Raw genomic sequence first — 14610 nt, forward strand, 5'->3', positions numbered from 1 at the left:
TCATGTCTTTAATAAATATTTTAGATTAAGCCATTTGTTCAGAAAGCCACTTAATGTTTTCCGTGCAGAAGGCACTAAGTAGAAGGGTTAAGACCGCCATGCTCCTGGAGCAAGACTGCCTCAGGTCAAGTCCTGATGCTGCCACTTCCTAGTGTGTGACCTTGAACTAGCTGCTTATGTTTAGTACTACCCCATAGGGCTGCATGCAGGTTAAATGATTAAATACCTGTTAAGTGCTTAGAAAGCACCAGATCCATGGGGAGCACCTGGTCAATACTAGTAAATACTGTGTCAGAATACTGTATGAATGGTGTGATGAGGTTAAAGGTATGGTCCTTGCTTTCAAGGAACTTCGAAACTAGCTGGGAAGAGAAAGCATCTCTATATAGTATGTCTTAGAAACAGGTACAACATCATCACATCTCCTTTCATCAAGGTATACACTGGTGTATCACTATTAAAAATTAAGGAAGTAAGAATTAAGGAAAGAAAAGAGAAAGTGAGCTATGATCTGGATTTTGAAAGACTTGCTGGTTTACCACTACAAACAGTTTCATTCAGGGATTTTGGAATAGTGACTTGTCCATCATCAGTATTGTTAATCTTGATTCATTATGTATTTAATGAAAATGTTCTTTGTGCAAGAAGCTTAGTATTGTTTTTCTTGGTTAGTGGTAATGAAGGACTACAAATTTGAAGGAGCTCTATCCATAAGGAGATTAAGATCTGTTATAAGAAGTTACATACTAACAGAACACAAGGTGGAAAATACCATGGAAAAGGCATCACCAGTAGGCAACACAATAGTTTCCAGAAATTCTATCAATTACATTAAAAATGGGTTAGACTTTGGTGCACAAAGGAGCCCAGATGCCTAAATCACATGAGGGAGATCTTGGTCTTTTTGGAAAGGCCTCCTAGGGTACACAATAGTTTCCAGAAATTCTATCAATTACATTAAAAATGGGTTAGACTTTGGTGCACAAAGGAGCCCAGATGCCTAAATCACATGAGGGAGATCTTGGTCTTTTTGGAAAGGCCTCCTAGGTATTGGGACTGGTCTTCCTTGGGCTTTGTAGGATGAGAAATTTAATCAGGCTATCAAGAAGCTGAGGACTGTGAGGCTGCGACGGCCCCTGCGAGGCTGCAATGGCCCCTGGGAAGCCGGTGGAACCACGTGAGCCACCCAGACGGCTTCGTCGATGGCCCGAGAACCAGCGCGCAGCCCCATGCACTATCATCCGAAGGGCGAGAGGGGCGAGAGCAGCTGTAGTGTTGCTTTCTCCTCACTTTTGGTAGCGAAATCCTCATTTTAAACATAAGAGGACACATTATTTTAAAAGCCATTACATGTCTCCGTACCCTTTCTGAGTAGAGCGTGAACAAGTCATGAGAGACCTTTCTGAATGCAGGGACATGTCGCTGATGGAAATAGCTACATTTTCCATGTGTATGACCTTTGACCCGGCAACAAAAGTGTACAACTATGGACGAGGACAGTGGGCGGGTAAGGGCAGAGGGTGGGGTGGGAACTGGGTGGAGGGGAGCCTTGGGGGGAAAAAAAGGGGAACAACTGTAATAATCTGAACAATAAAGACTTATTTAAAAAAAAGAAGAAGCTGAGGAAACCCCACTAAATGATGAGAGGAATCTGAATGAGAATCCTATCTAATAAAGAGGGAATATGCTAATTGACCCGCACACCATCGCAAAGATGGTGTCACCCACAGCCAATAACGCAGGAATATGCTAATTGACTGCCCTGCCCTCAAAGATAGCAGTGCCCACAGCCAATAAGGAAATATGCTAATTGACTGCCACGCCCTCAAAGATGGTGGCACCCACACCCACAAGATGGCAGCGCCCAGTCCCCTCAGCCCCGTCGGGACAGCAGGCGTTCGGCAAGACTGGGCCCACCCCCAGCTGGGCCCAGCTGCTCCGCGCACCTGCCTCTGGAGTCCCCCAAGTCCTCTCAGCCCCCCAGCCGCCCAGGGCTGGCCCGAGGCACAGGCAAGCCTCGGATGGCGGCTGCCCAGCCGCCCAGAGCCACCCGAGGCTCAGGTAACCTTACAGGGCCGGCTGAGGCTCACGCTGCCAGCAGTAGCAGCAGCAGAGGTGTGATGGGGCGTCGCCTTCCCCTGATTGCCAAATCGCCTCCTGCCCCTGAGGGCTCCCGGACTGTGAGAGGGGGCAGGCCAGGTGGAGGGACCCCCCCCTCCAGTGCATGAATTTTCATGCATCAGGCCTCTAGTTTATTAAATAATCTAGCCAGACAACAGGACTGATTATCTCTATGTCCTCTGATTCTCCCCCCCTCTTCACCTTCATTATTCCTGCTCAATAGAATCATTTTGGGAATAACTTACAGATCAAGGGAATGATTGGTATGAGTCAGATAGATTGACATTTTTCACTCTGAGAATATTTCCGTTTTAATTATAATTTTGCACCTGGACAATTACTTTTCTAGACTCTTCTTTTTTCATTTCTTTTCTATTATAACACATTCCTATTTCATCTGAACAAAAAATGTTAGCATGTTACAATTTTTAAGTGTATAGCTCATTTTATATTGGCTACATTTTAAAAAAGAAACTTTAAAGTTTCTTCCTGATGACATTAAGGGAGGAACTTGGTTTCTTATCAGTATTTTCTAAATCCCACTATAGGATGAGTTATGTTGGAAAGTTGACTGCTGAAAGCAAATACTAACATAATAGTTGAATTATTTCATCATCTTCCTTTTTATCTCCATCTCTGTCCTGGATCTTGAATACTATTTTTAGATTTGACTCTGTTTGCTGATTACATAACAAATTTTATATGGTTAATTGAAGAGGTATCTCAGTACCTGGTGTCTCCAATTCCCAAATTTTCTAGAGTTCTTCTGCATAAATCAGCAGGCTTCTTTTTGCCTTTTCCCTCTACAGGCAGTTAATTTCATTTTTCTCTGCTTAGTTAAATCTACCCTTTTTTTTTATCTTCCAATTTTGTTGTTGTTGTTGTTTTATTATACTCTCCCATTCTTTTTGTCCTTTATGGTAGTTTTAGGAGAGTTCTGAGAGATAGCAGATAAAAACATGTATATTCAATTCACCAAGTTTAGAAGATGGTCGATAAATTTATTTTTAATCTATCAGAAGCCCAACACCTCTCTTTCGGTTATATTTCAAAATTAACAATGTTGATAAGAAAGAAGGAGACTGAAAATAGGTAAGTCTTTGAAAGTATTTATGGATAACTCAGCCCCAAAGTCCATTAGTTTTAAAGTGGTTTTATTTTAGCCCTGGCTGCTGTGGCTCAGTTGGTTGAATGTGTCCCATGCACTGAGAGGTGAAGGGTTCCATTCCCAATTAGGGCACCTGCCTGGCTAGTGGGCTCAGTCCCCAGTAGGGGGCTTGCAGGAGACAGACGATCGATGTGATCAGCGTTTCTCTCTCCCTCTCCCCTCCCTCAATAAAATCATATTTTAAAAAATAAAGTGGTTTTATTTTAGTTGTAAGTGGTTTTATTTTAGTATGTAAGCTGGGCTGGTGATGTTCATAGTATAGTACATATCAGTAAATTGAAGACAATCTTTTGAAAAGTAACTAACATAGGTTGTTTTTATTTTTTTATTTTTATTCATTTTTTGCTAATCCTCACTGGAGGATATTTTTCTATTGATTTTTAGGGAGAGTGGAAGAAAGAGGGAAAAACAGAGAGAAACATCGATGTGAGGGAAACACATTGATTGGTTCCCTCCTGCACGAGCCCTGACTGGGTGGGGGAGGAGCCTGCAACCAAGGTACTTGCCTTTGACGGGAATGGAACCTGGGACCCTTTGGTCAGCAGACCGATGCTCTATCCACTGAGCCAAACAAGCTAGGGCTAGGCTGTTTTTTTGTGGGTTTTTTTTAAAGTTGTGCTTTTAACTGAGGCCACGATTTGAAAGTCAATCTATTACTAATCTTGTCACCACTTAAACTTTCTCAGGCCGAATACTCTTAAATAATAACTAGGATGTTATAGATACTGTGGCTTTTTTTAGATAAATAAAATTTCCAGTATTCAACAATGAATTTCAAATCTGTATATACAGGATTAAGTCTTAATTAAGAAAATATCTCTTGCTAAGTCAAGTCTCGATTAAATATAGTAAAAATATTACATTAAATGTATCGGTTGATCTAATGGAAGTACTTTAAAATGCTTATGTTACTAATCTCCATAAGGAATAAGAATATTTCTTTCTGGAATGTGAAACCACAGATAGAATTGCATGTCTCCAGGGAAATGGACTCAGTGGTTATGCAGTAAGCTTTTTCCATCTGTAATATGATAACCAACTTTATTACTGCACTACTATGGTAGAAAATTATCTCCTGCAATATTATTTTTTAATACATTGGGCAAAAGGAGGAATTCGACCTAATGTCCTCCCCCAACGCCCATTTAACTTTTCTATTATTCTAAAAGTATTTAGATATTTGAGAGCACTTTTACTCTGGAACTCCTCAGTAAGCTTCTATAACCAAACTAAATTTAGAAAATAATATTTTTATTTTTAATTATAGCTGACATACAGCATTATATTAGTTTCAGGTGTACAACATAGTAGAAAATACTATTCTTAAGTGAAATATGTATTGGGTATCACCTGTCAAGTTGCTCATTGTTAGCATAAAGTACATTATATTCAGTAAGTATTTTCCAAGTTTTATTGATGTACATGACATTGTGCTGTTGACTGACAAGAATATATACGAAGCACAGTTTTATAGGGAGGCCATATAGCATGGAGACTGTAGGTCAGACTGTGGGTCAGACTTTGGGCAAGTCATTGAACTTCTCTAAGTTTCATTTTCAAAATGTGATAACAATATCTATCTTTCAAGATTTTTGTGAGAAAAAATTAGGTTACACATACTTTTATTTTTAACACACCTTGGCATTTAACGTGTTGTTTGTCTATTGTAAATGCTCAATGAACACAAATTGAGATAGGAGAGAGGGAGAAGGAGAAGTAGAGAAAGAGAGCTTGATTGATTGTATTGTGCTTTCCAGGAGCTTACAATCTATTGGGCAATATAAGAAACACACACATTGGGTAAAACTGTAAGTCGTTATATAATAAATTTTCAGAGAGAGAGCGAGTGATACCAATGATAACCTCAGCAGGGGTTTAGCGAAGGGAGATGTTAGTGTGAAATGGATGTACCAATTGGCATATCCTCATGGAAGGAGCTGAGGCAGGTCCTAAGTCAGACTCTAAAGAAAAGATTGGGTAATGGGGAGATAAGGACACATATGTAATACCTTAATCAATAAAGAAATTTAAAAAAAAAAGAAGAAGAAAAGATTGGAACAGACAAGAGGTACAGGAAGAGGTGTGCTGAAATGGAATGATAGGAGTAGGTCCAAACTGGGGGCTTATTAGGAGAAATAATTGTTTATTGAATAAATAAAAGAATGGCCTGACTAGTATGTGGAGTGGTGATGAGGTGCCTTAGTAGGGTAAACTGAGGTTATGGAGGTCCCCGGATGCCACCTTGGTAAACCACAAGGAACAACTGGGGATTTTTTTAACTTGGAGATGAGTGGAGGTGGGAAAGATGTGTGGCACAGTGAAAATAGTGTAGGAAAAGGTGTGTTAAAGAGAAAAAAGTATGTGGAAAGTAGCTAAATTTAAGAGACCAGTTAGGAGTACCATTCTGCGTACATAGTTTGGGCTTATAATTACCCTTCAGAATTGCAAAAATATAAAGATCAGGACTAAATGGATTAACGATGAAGGAGAGAAAATGAACATTAGCACTGATTTCATTGCTGATGAAAACAGCAATGTCAGAGGGGATGCCGATTAAGGAATTAAAAGTTTTCAGGTTAAAAAAAAAATGCAATACCTTTTATGTTGTTGTCCTTGCTTTCATAGATTATATACATGCTTCTAGTAAAGAAAACTATAACAACAGCAACAGCAAATGATGGAAATATACAAAGTAGAAAAATGAAAGTTCTCTTCTTTACCCCCAATTCCACTCTCTTGGGGTAACCATTGTGAAATTGGCACAGCTTTCCAGGCGGGTTTCTATGTTCATCCCAACTTAAAAGAAAAGGAAACGAAAACTAGTGTACATACTTCTCTGCAACTCGTTTTTTTTCCATATTGGTTCATATAGAGCAGCGGTTCTCAACCTGTGGGTCGCAACCCCTTTGGCAGTCGAACGACCCTTTCACAGGGGTCGCCTAAGACCATCCTGCATATTAGATATTTACATTATGGTTCATAACAGTAGCAACATTACAGTTATGAAGTAGCAACGAAAATAATTTTATGGTTGGGTCACAACATGAGGAACTGTATTTAAAGGGCCAGAAGGTTGAGAACCACTGATATAGAGCTATTTTTTCCTTTTTTTTTCTAATATATTTTTATTGATTTTAGAGAGGAAGGAAGAGGGAGAGAGAGATAGAAACATCAATGATGAGAGGGCATCATTGTTCGGCTGCCTCCTGCACGCCCCCTACTGGGGATCGAGCCTGCAACCTGGGCATGTGCCCTTGACCGAAATCGAACTTGGGACCCTTCAGTCCACAGGCCAATGCTCTATCCACTGAGCCAAACAAGCTAGGGCAGAGCTATTTTTTCATTGTAAGAAAATACTATAATTGCATTTACCCACTCACATATTGATATTAAATATTCCAACTTTTGCTATTATAAGCATTATGTAACGAACAGTCTTCCATAGCTCTTTGAATGTTATCACAGTGTTTTTGCAGGACAAATTGCGTGTGTGTGTGTGTGTGTGTGTGTGTGTGTGTGTGAAATTGCTGGTTCAAAGGTTGTGTACATTTAAAATTTTCCTTGCTTTTTAGCAATTTGATACATGCTCATGCACACTCCCACCATCAGTGTGTGAATCTGTTGCCCACATCTTGGCCGTTCCTGAATATTATAAATCTTAATTGGATGATCTATTAAGCCAGGGGTGGGCAACCCCTGGCACGCGTACCAAACATGGCACGCCAGTAACTTTTGCTGGCACGCGAAACCCTCTCTTATAATCTTCCATTTACAATTTTTTTCTTAATATCAACTTTTTTATTTTTCAGATAAATTCAGTGTAGGTGCATCTTAGATAAATAAATAATTTTACATAACAAGTTATCTTAAAGACCATAGACATGGATTGACGAGAGAGGGGAAGAGCAATTTCTATGCCTCTGCCTTAACTCTCCCTGCCTTCCTAGATCCGACCAGTGTTTTGGTTTCATCCACATACGCTTGTGAATCTTTGTTCTCAGTGATGAATTTTGTTAAGTCTAGTAATAGGAGTAGCCTGATGGATGAAAGTAGTAGCTCGTGCATATCTCTGAAGGTCACGAAATATAAACCTGATGTAAAATCTCTGTCATCAGTGATGCAGCAGCAAAAGTCCCACTGATAATATCAAACAGAGTCATAAAGTTTTCTGTCGGACTATCAGTGTACATGTATACATTAAAAAATAAATGTATTTTTCATCATCATATACTGTGTTTTTGTCACTTGAATGAATTTTATTCTTTCTTCAAGGTTCTTCACATACGTACACCTTAAGAGATATCAAGTAGGCGTAAGATGTTCTCAAAAAATTAGGGTTGGCACGCAGAAGAATTTTGAGTCAGAGATTTTGCTGGTTTTGGCACGCACTCACAAAAAGGTTGCCCACCCCTGTATTAGGTAAAACATATCTTGTTTTAGTATGTCTTTCTTTGGTGAACAGTAAGGATGGACATATTTTATTAATTGTTTTCATCCTTTTAATTTCTTTCCCCTGTGGTTGTTTCCGTTTTGAACTTGTTAAGATTTAGTAGATAGTGGAATGTCCTCATATAGATGTCACAGAGGCAATGAGACATGTGGTACAGAAATCTAGGTGAGAATTACAGTGGAGCAGTGATAGTTGAAAATATAAGGTCATATAAGTTCCCTGTATAAGAAGAAGAGACTTAGAAGGCCCTTAGGAAATTCAGAGTTAGGAAGAAGAAAGGGGAAAGTAATAGCTCAGCAGTTACAGGGATAGAAGTAGAATCAAGATTGTGCTCTGTCATGCTAACTGGTCAAGGGGTTTTTGGGTGAATCTCTGAGCCTCAGTTTCCTCATTCATAAAATGAAAGGTTGGAAAAGATGACTCTTACATTATAAAATTCATTGCCTCTCTATTTTTAACCCAAGATATGAGACAATTTCATGTGAGAGGTAGACAATTTTAGAAAGCATGTGGAATTTGGCAGTAGGGTGGTCATTTAAAATAATTATGATGCTATAGTCTATGGATTGCTTACTGCTGCTGCTGCTGCTGTTTTGAAAATTCTAACATTTTAAAAAAAGCTTTTTGGGGAGAATAATTTCAAATGTATAGAAAAGTTACCAAATACCCTTTACCCAGAATCCCCTATTGTTAACATTTTACTTACTTGTTTTATTACTTTTGTTTTCTCTCCAGCCCCCCCCCCCCCACCAAGTCTGTCTACACACACACACACACACACACACACACACACGCATTTTTTTCTCTCTCAACCATACATACATCCTAGTCCTTTGCTCCTAAATACTGCAGTATTTGGGGATATAACCACAGTATAGTTACCATTTGTAATTTTAGCATTGATACTTTAATCAATCTACTATCTGTTTTCTAATTAATGCAATAATGTGTTCCATAGACTTCTTCCCCTCTAGTAAAGGATCCAGTCTAGTATCTCATACTGCCTTTAGTTGTCATGGCTCTTTAGCTGGAATATTCTCAAAGCCTTTGTCTTTTATGGCACTGATGTTTTTGAAGAATACAGTCCGTCCCCCATTAAAAGCAACAGCAAAACATTCCTAATTTGGGATTTATCTGATATTTCATCATTAGACTAGAGGCCCAGTGCATGAAAATTCGTGCACTTGGGGAGTCCCTCAGCCCTGCCTGTGCCCTGAGGGGAGCAGGCCTAAGCTGCAGCCTGGCCTCCCTCTGCGGGAGGCAACCAGTGGGCCAATCAGGGGCCGGCACCGGCTGGCGAGGGGCTGGCCCCGCCCCCCTTTGCCCCACTTCCACTGGTCACTGCCACCCCCTGATCGCTGTCCACTCCCTCTGCTCACTGGCACCCGCCTTTGCTGGCCTGGCACTGCCCGCTCACCGGCCCCGCTCTCTGCTGACTGGTTGTTCCCCGGTTCGGTTGATTTGCTTTTATTATATAGGATTCCTCCTTAGGTTTTCTCATTTCCTCATTAGATGTTGTATCCAGTGGGACTCACATCTTGAGGCAAACAGTGTCCATTTATCCCTCCTTCATGATGTTAATTTTGATTGCCTGGTCAAGGTTTTATCCAATTGTTCCAGTTTATAAATATAGAAGTCTGTGGGAAACAAGTTTAAGACGGTGCAAATATCCTGTTCCTCATCAAAACTTCTCCCTACATTGAGCATCCATTGATGGTTCTTGTCTTATCCAATCTTTGCTATAGTGGTTGCAAGATGATGATTGTCCAACTCCAGCACAACCTCCATATGTACCTGTTGGCATTCAACATGCTACCATAAGCAAGAGTAGTTCCTTCTTCTCTATTATATTTATTACTGGAATGGACTTATGAAGTCCTATGTGTGTTTTTATAAATTCTAACCTTATTTTGAATGCAGGCTATATAAGGAAACTACTTTGATGAACATTATTGAAAAAGATCCTGACCTTCCATTAAGCAAGAAGAGCAATGCCTAAAATTTTTATAAGGAAAGTACGATCCAAAAAGAATTCACTTATCTGGTAAACTCAGTTATCCAAAATATAGAGGAAAATAGGAAAGTAGGAAAATGGCCTTTATATGAAGTAAATGCCACAATTATCAGAGTTGTTTTAGCATCTTTTCTGAGATTCTTTACTCTTATTTTATATAAATATGCATATGTTTTAAAATATTAGTGACTTGATTTCCTAGGCTAACATGCTGAGAGAGGTGTGTGTGCACACGCAGGCAGTGCAGTGACGGAGGTGCAGCGATGCGAAAGGAAGGCCTGAAGGTCAGTGCCAGGTGCCTTCCAGATCAATCAGACTGAAGGAATGCAGAAACATGATTATCCTATATAATAAAAGCCTAATATGCAAATTGTCCCCTCGGGCAGTGGTTTGACCGGGAGCTCAACCACTCACTATGACATGTGCTGACTACCAGGGGGTGGTGTGGAACATGGTGGGTGTTGGTGACCCAGCGCTGGCAGTGGGCAGCAGTGGAGGCGCTGCCAGCCCTGATGGGCCCCGATGAGAGCAGGACCACAGTGGGATGGTGGAGCAGGTGAGTGGGTGGCACCAGGCCAAGGCGAGTATGAGCAGTGGGGGGCAAGGGGGAGACCATTTGCCCTGCTGATGGCCCCGCAGACAGTGACCGGTGGGGGGGGGGGGGGGGGCGGGGCCGCCACCCAGCTTCCAGGCACTGAGGGAGAAAGGACAAATAGCAACATTAAAATATTTCTTCTAATTATTTCCCTTTCAGTGTGCATGAATCTATGCACCGGCCCACTAGTTTATTATCGGGTGGAGGGTACTGAGTACTTCCAAGCTCCTGGGGACATCTTGGTATTATAGCTTTTGTTTTAAAGACATCTCTGAGTCCTTAGGAATAGGTTAAGCTTTACTGTGTTTCGTTAGTCGAAGGCAGAGAAACTGGTGATATTTCAGGGGAAAAAAATCAATACAAGTGATATAAACTGTTTCTAGTGTTTAAGATGAAAACCTCAGTTATCTAGAATATCTATGTTCAGTCCCTCACTGCTTCCTTTCCTTATGAGGCATTATTGAAATTGTCTTGAAAGTTAATATTGAAAGTTATTAGTTCATGCAAACATTTATTTGTACACTAGCTGGTCTCCCTGAGAGCTATTCCGTTACTAAGTAAATACATTTTTGCTGATCCCTGCCCTACAGAGTCGCCCAGCTCAGTTGTAAAATAAAGTCTTGTGTTTTTTGAAAGTTGATGCTCATATTTGAATGGACTGGTGATTATTTTTGTTCTCGGTACCTTAATATCTCTGGCATGTCTCCCTTGACTGGGAATCATGGCTGGCTCACTTTGTACCTTGGGGTCACACATCCTCTATCTCTTCAATGTCCCCTGTGCATCCTTCCCCTAAAAGTGGGTTTGGGTTATACTACTTTGCCTATATCTTAAATCAGAACATAACTGAAAAATGTTCTCAAAATGCCTAGATTCAAGGTTAGAGAAATAATAGAGGTACATGTTATTATTGAAATTTTGTTGGCTGTAATAGAACTAATTAGGTGTTACTGAAATAATGCGCTTTCTTGCCATACCAGTTTGATTTTGTCTTGGCAGCTATAATGATATTAGTTGTTCTTTGCAGTGGTGGTCTCTTGATTTTGAAACTGCTTGTTCTCTATCTAAATTAGTTCTTGGCTTACCCCTTGGAAATAATTTTGATGGATAGTAATAAAACTGCTACATAATGGTGATTCCTCTGAAGTAACTTTTAAGCATATTGAATTCTTATTGATTCTATTTTACATAATGGCATTTCTATTTTATACATTAGTACTTTTTGTTATACTAAGACATTACATATATTTTGTCTTTTGGCAAAAGCAAATGAAATACAAAAAGCAACTTACAGAATGTACCTGTAATAAAAGATGCCCTGATAAGGAAAAATTGCTGCTTGTCCTCTTTAATTATAAAAAGCTATTGTTTTATTTGCATATCAATGAATTAAAGGGACATTTACTTTCTCAAATAATTCTCAAGCTATGACCAAAAAAGAGAGAATGAGCTTTTTTCCCTGTATTTTTAACACAAAACTCTTAATTTTATCAAGTTCAGAAATGTGAACTTAACAGAATGCTAAAGGCTAATAAAATTGTTTTACAAATTATCAACATGAGAAATAGGTTTTGAGCAAATTATTCCAAACTCAGAAATGCATTCTGTATAAGAATTTGTATATCCGTGGCCTAGCTTCATGAGTCACATGACTCTTTCTCTTCAAAGACCAAATGAAATTTCCCTGCTCTTACAGTAAACTGTGAAAATTATTGGCAGATGTAGGAACACAGGCTCATTTACTTTTATAAAACCCCAATTCAAGTTTAAAGTAATTGTTAAGACATTTATACAAAATAGGACTCCCTGTTGTTACTGTTTTCCTATTTCGTAACAACAGTGATAATGGGATATACTCAAGAAATAGCCCATTATAATTATTTATAAATATATATGTATAATTGTTGTAAGTATTATTGTTGGCACACAGCCAACCCCCTTTTTCTTAATCTTTTACTAACACTTAAAAAAAAAAAAACCTAAACATTTATCCAACTTGATAACTAGAAGGGTTTTTCCTCCAAGTGCCAATTCTGTTTTCCTTTTGTTTCTTTGGGACTTGAAGCAGTTAACATCTATGGGAAAACTTCTGTATACATAATACATCCCCCCCCCCCCCCCACTTTGTATCAATAGTCTGTTTTCCTTTTTTGTTTTTTCAGTCTATTCTCATTTGAAAGCTGTTTGTTTTTGTTTTGTTTTTCTTCTTTCGGTTTCTTTACTTCTCCCAGTGATTTCATCATGATTCTTTTAAAGACCTTCTTTAAAAGTAGGAATAACAATGAAAAACCAAGAACTTTGCCTATCCTTGCTTTTTCCTTTTTTAAACTTATCTTTGGGTGGGTGGGTCCCTATTTAAGAGAAGGAGGTTGAAAGACTTTCCAGTTTCCCTAACTAGAGTACTAGTAAAGGGCTATGACACAAGGCAGTCAAAAGAGGAAATAGTGGTCTTCAACATACAGGATTAATCAGTTCTGTTTAGTAGTTATTAAAGAGAGGAAAAACACCAAGTGGGAACAATTTTGGTCCGGCCATGTTTTATACCCAATGCTACTACACAGTATTCCTTCCCCAGGCTACTGCACATTGCCTAGAGAAAGAGCTGCAGGTCGTCAAATAATCATCCATTCGCAAATGGGCTAATGGCTACGTATACTAGTACAAAGGTGGCTCACTTAAAACCATCCATTTATTAGTCACAAGGCATCAAGTGGTGCTAATTTTAAGTAGGCCACCCCATGCACTGCACCCGCCGAAACCACACCTTTCCACCATTTATACCAAATCCATTCCTTTTTCATTCACTGGAAGTATTTAATATTTCAGAATCTCCGTGCATTGACGTGGAATTACTGTTCACCTGCAACTCATCAATCTGAGACCCAGGGGATGCCAAATTTCTGTCGTTTGCTCCTTAAGCCAAGGGCAGTAGCCTGCACAACACTCGCAAAGGCTGCTTCGAACACTGTCCGAATCTTAATGTGCGAGCGCCCTGACCACCATCATGTGGGATCCTAAGGCAATGTTCGCTTTCGGAGCCCCCCCTCCCCAGCCCGCAGCGAATTCTAAAAACACAGCTGGCGCGGGCAGGACGTTTGATCTGGGGGCCAAGGGTTTCCAGACTTTGTTCTCCGGCCTTGAGGTGAGGTGCCGGCGCTGACGCCGACAGACAGCACCGTGGATTTCTCCGCGGAAGGCCGGTGCGGGGAGGGGCGCCCCACCTGCCTGCCCTCCGCCCCCTCCGCCCCCCAAGTTTGGCGGGTAGCGTCCCCTCCCTCCCGCGAGCGCGCCGAGGCCACCGGCGCCGGGCGGCAGTTGGGCTCCGCGGGCAGAAGAGCTGCCGGCGGGGGCGCGCGCGGGGAGACCCCACCGGCCGCGGCGCACGGGGCCCGCGCGAGCGCGCTCGGTTGGTGTGCGAGCGCGACTCCGCCCCGCCCGCTCGGCGCGCGTCCCCGCCAGGTCGGCTCTCCTCCCCCAGCCCCGGGCGGACGGGGAGGATCCTGCTCACTCCCCTCCCCCGAGTGCCGCGGCGGCGGTGGTGGCGGCGGCGGCGGGCGCTAAATGAGAGACGCCGAGTGGTCGGGTCGCCGAGCGCTAGCCTAGGCGGCGGTGGCGGCGGAGCGTGAGGCCGGCGGGTCTTTCCATCCTCCCAGGCGACGGCCACGGCTGCACAGGTCGGTGCTCTGGCCGCGGGCCCGTTGCGGAGCCTCGGCAGGAGGTGCGGGGGAGGGAAGGTGGGTGCGCGGTGTCCCCCGGGCGCAGCAGAGCGGAGCCGCGGCGGCGGCGCGGGGAATGGCGGCGGCGTGAACTCCCGGCCGCCGGCCCGGGCTGCTCGGCCTCGGCGCGGGGAAGGGGCGGCGGAGCTGGGGCTGAGGGAGGAGGGGGCCCGGGGCGCACCTCCCTCGGCGGCTCGCTCTCGGAGTCAGGAGGGGCCTTGGGGGTCCCCCCGCCCGGTCTCTGTCTCGGAGCCGGGGGCGAGTCGACCCCCCCGAGCCCGTCTCGCCTGGTTTCCCTCCCCGGGTGGCTGAAGCCCCTTCCTCCGCCCGCGCTGCCCAGCGGCGCCTCCGCCTCCCTCCAGGTGAGCGGCGCGGGGACCGCGGAGCGAGCCACACCCCCTCCCCGGCCCTGGCCGCTGCGCCCCCGAAGCCCGGCCGCCGAGGCGGCCGCCTGCGGAGCGCACACCGGCCGTCAGGGTGACCTGTTGCGGAGCCGGCCGCAGCCCTGGGCGCCCGGCAGCCTCGGACCCGGAGCGGCCGGTGCGG

At 42.8% G+C, this 14610-nt stretch overlaps 1 protein-coding gene across 7 annotated transcripts in view; it reads left to right on the forward strand.

Moving 5' to 3' along the window:
- Positions 1 to 13893: 13893 nt before the first annotated feature.
- The window catches only part of RALGPS2 (Ral GEF with PH domain and SH3 binding motif 2), a 139282-nt gene continuing 138565 nt past the window's right edge, over positions 13894 to 14610 (forward strand). For 6 of the 7 annotated variants that reach the window (XR_011468727.1, XR_011468730.1, XR_011468729.1 and 3 more), the window contains exon 1: positions 13895 to 14022. The gene's annotated coding sequence lies outside the window, so the exon portion shown is untranslated. Of the gene's footprint in view, positions 14023 to 14610 lie in introns of all 7 variants that reach the window. The other variant, XM_070397179.1, reaches the window with a different exon arrangement.

This window comes from Myotis yumanensis, unplaced genomic scaffold (genome assembly GCF_028538775.1).
Source record: "Myotis yumanensis isolate MYYU_CA2020_CCGP unplaced genomic scaffold, mMyoYum1.0.hap1 SCAF_17, whole genome shotgun sequence".
In the NCBI taxonomy this organism is placed as follows: domain Eukaryota; kingdom Metazoa; phylum Chordata; class Mammalia; order Chiroptera; family Vespertilionidae; genus Myotis; species Myotis yumanensis.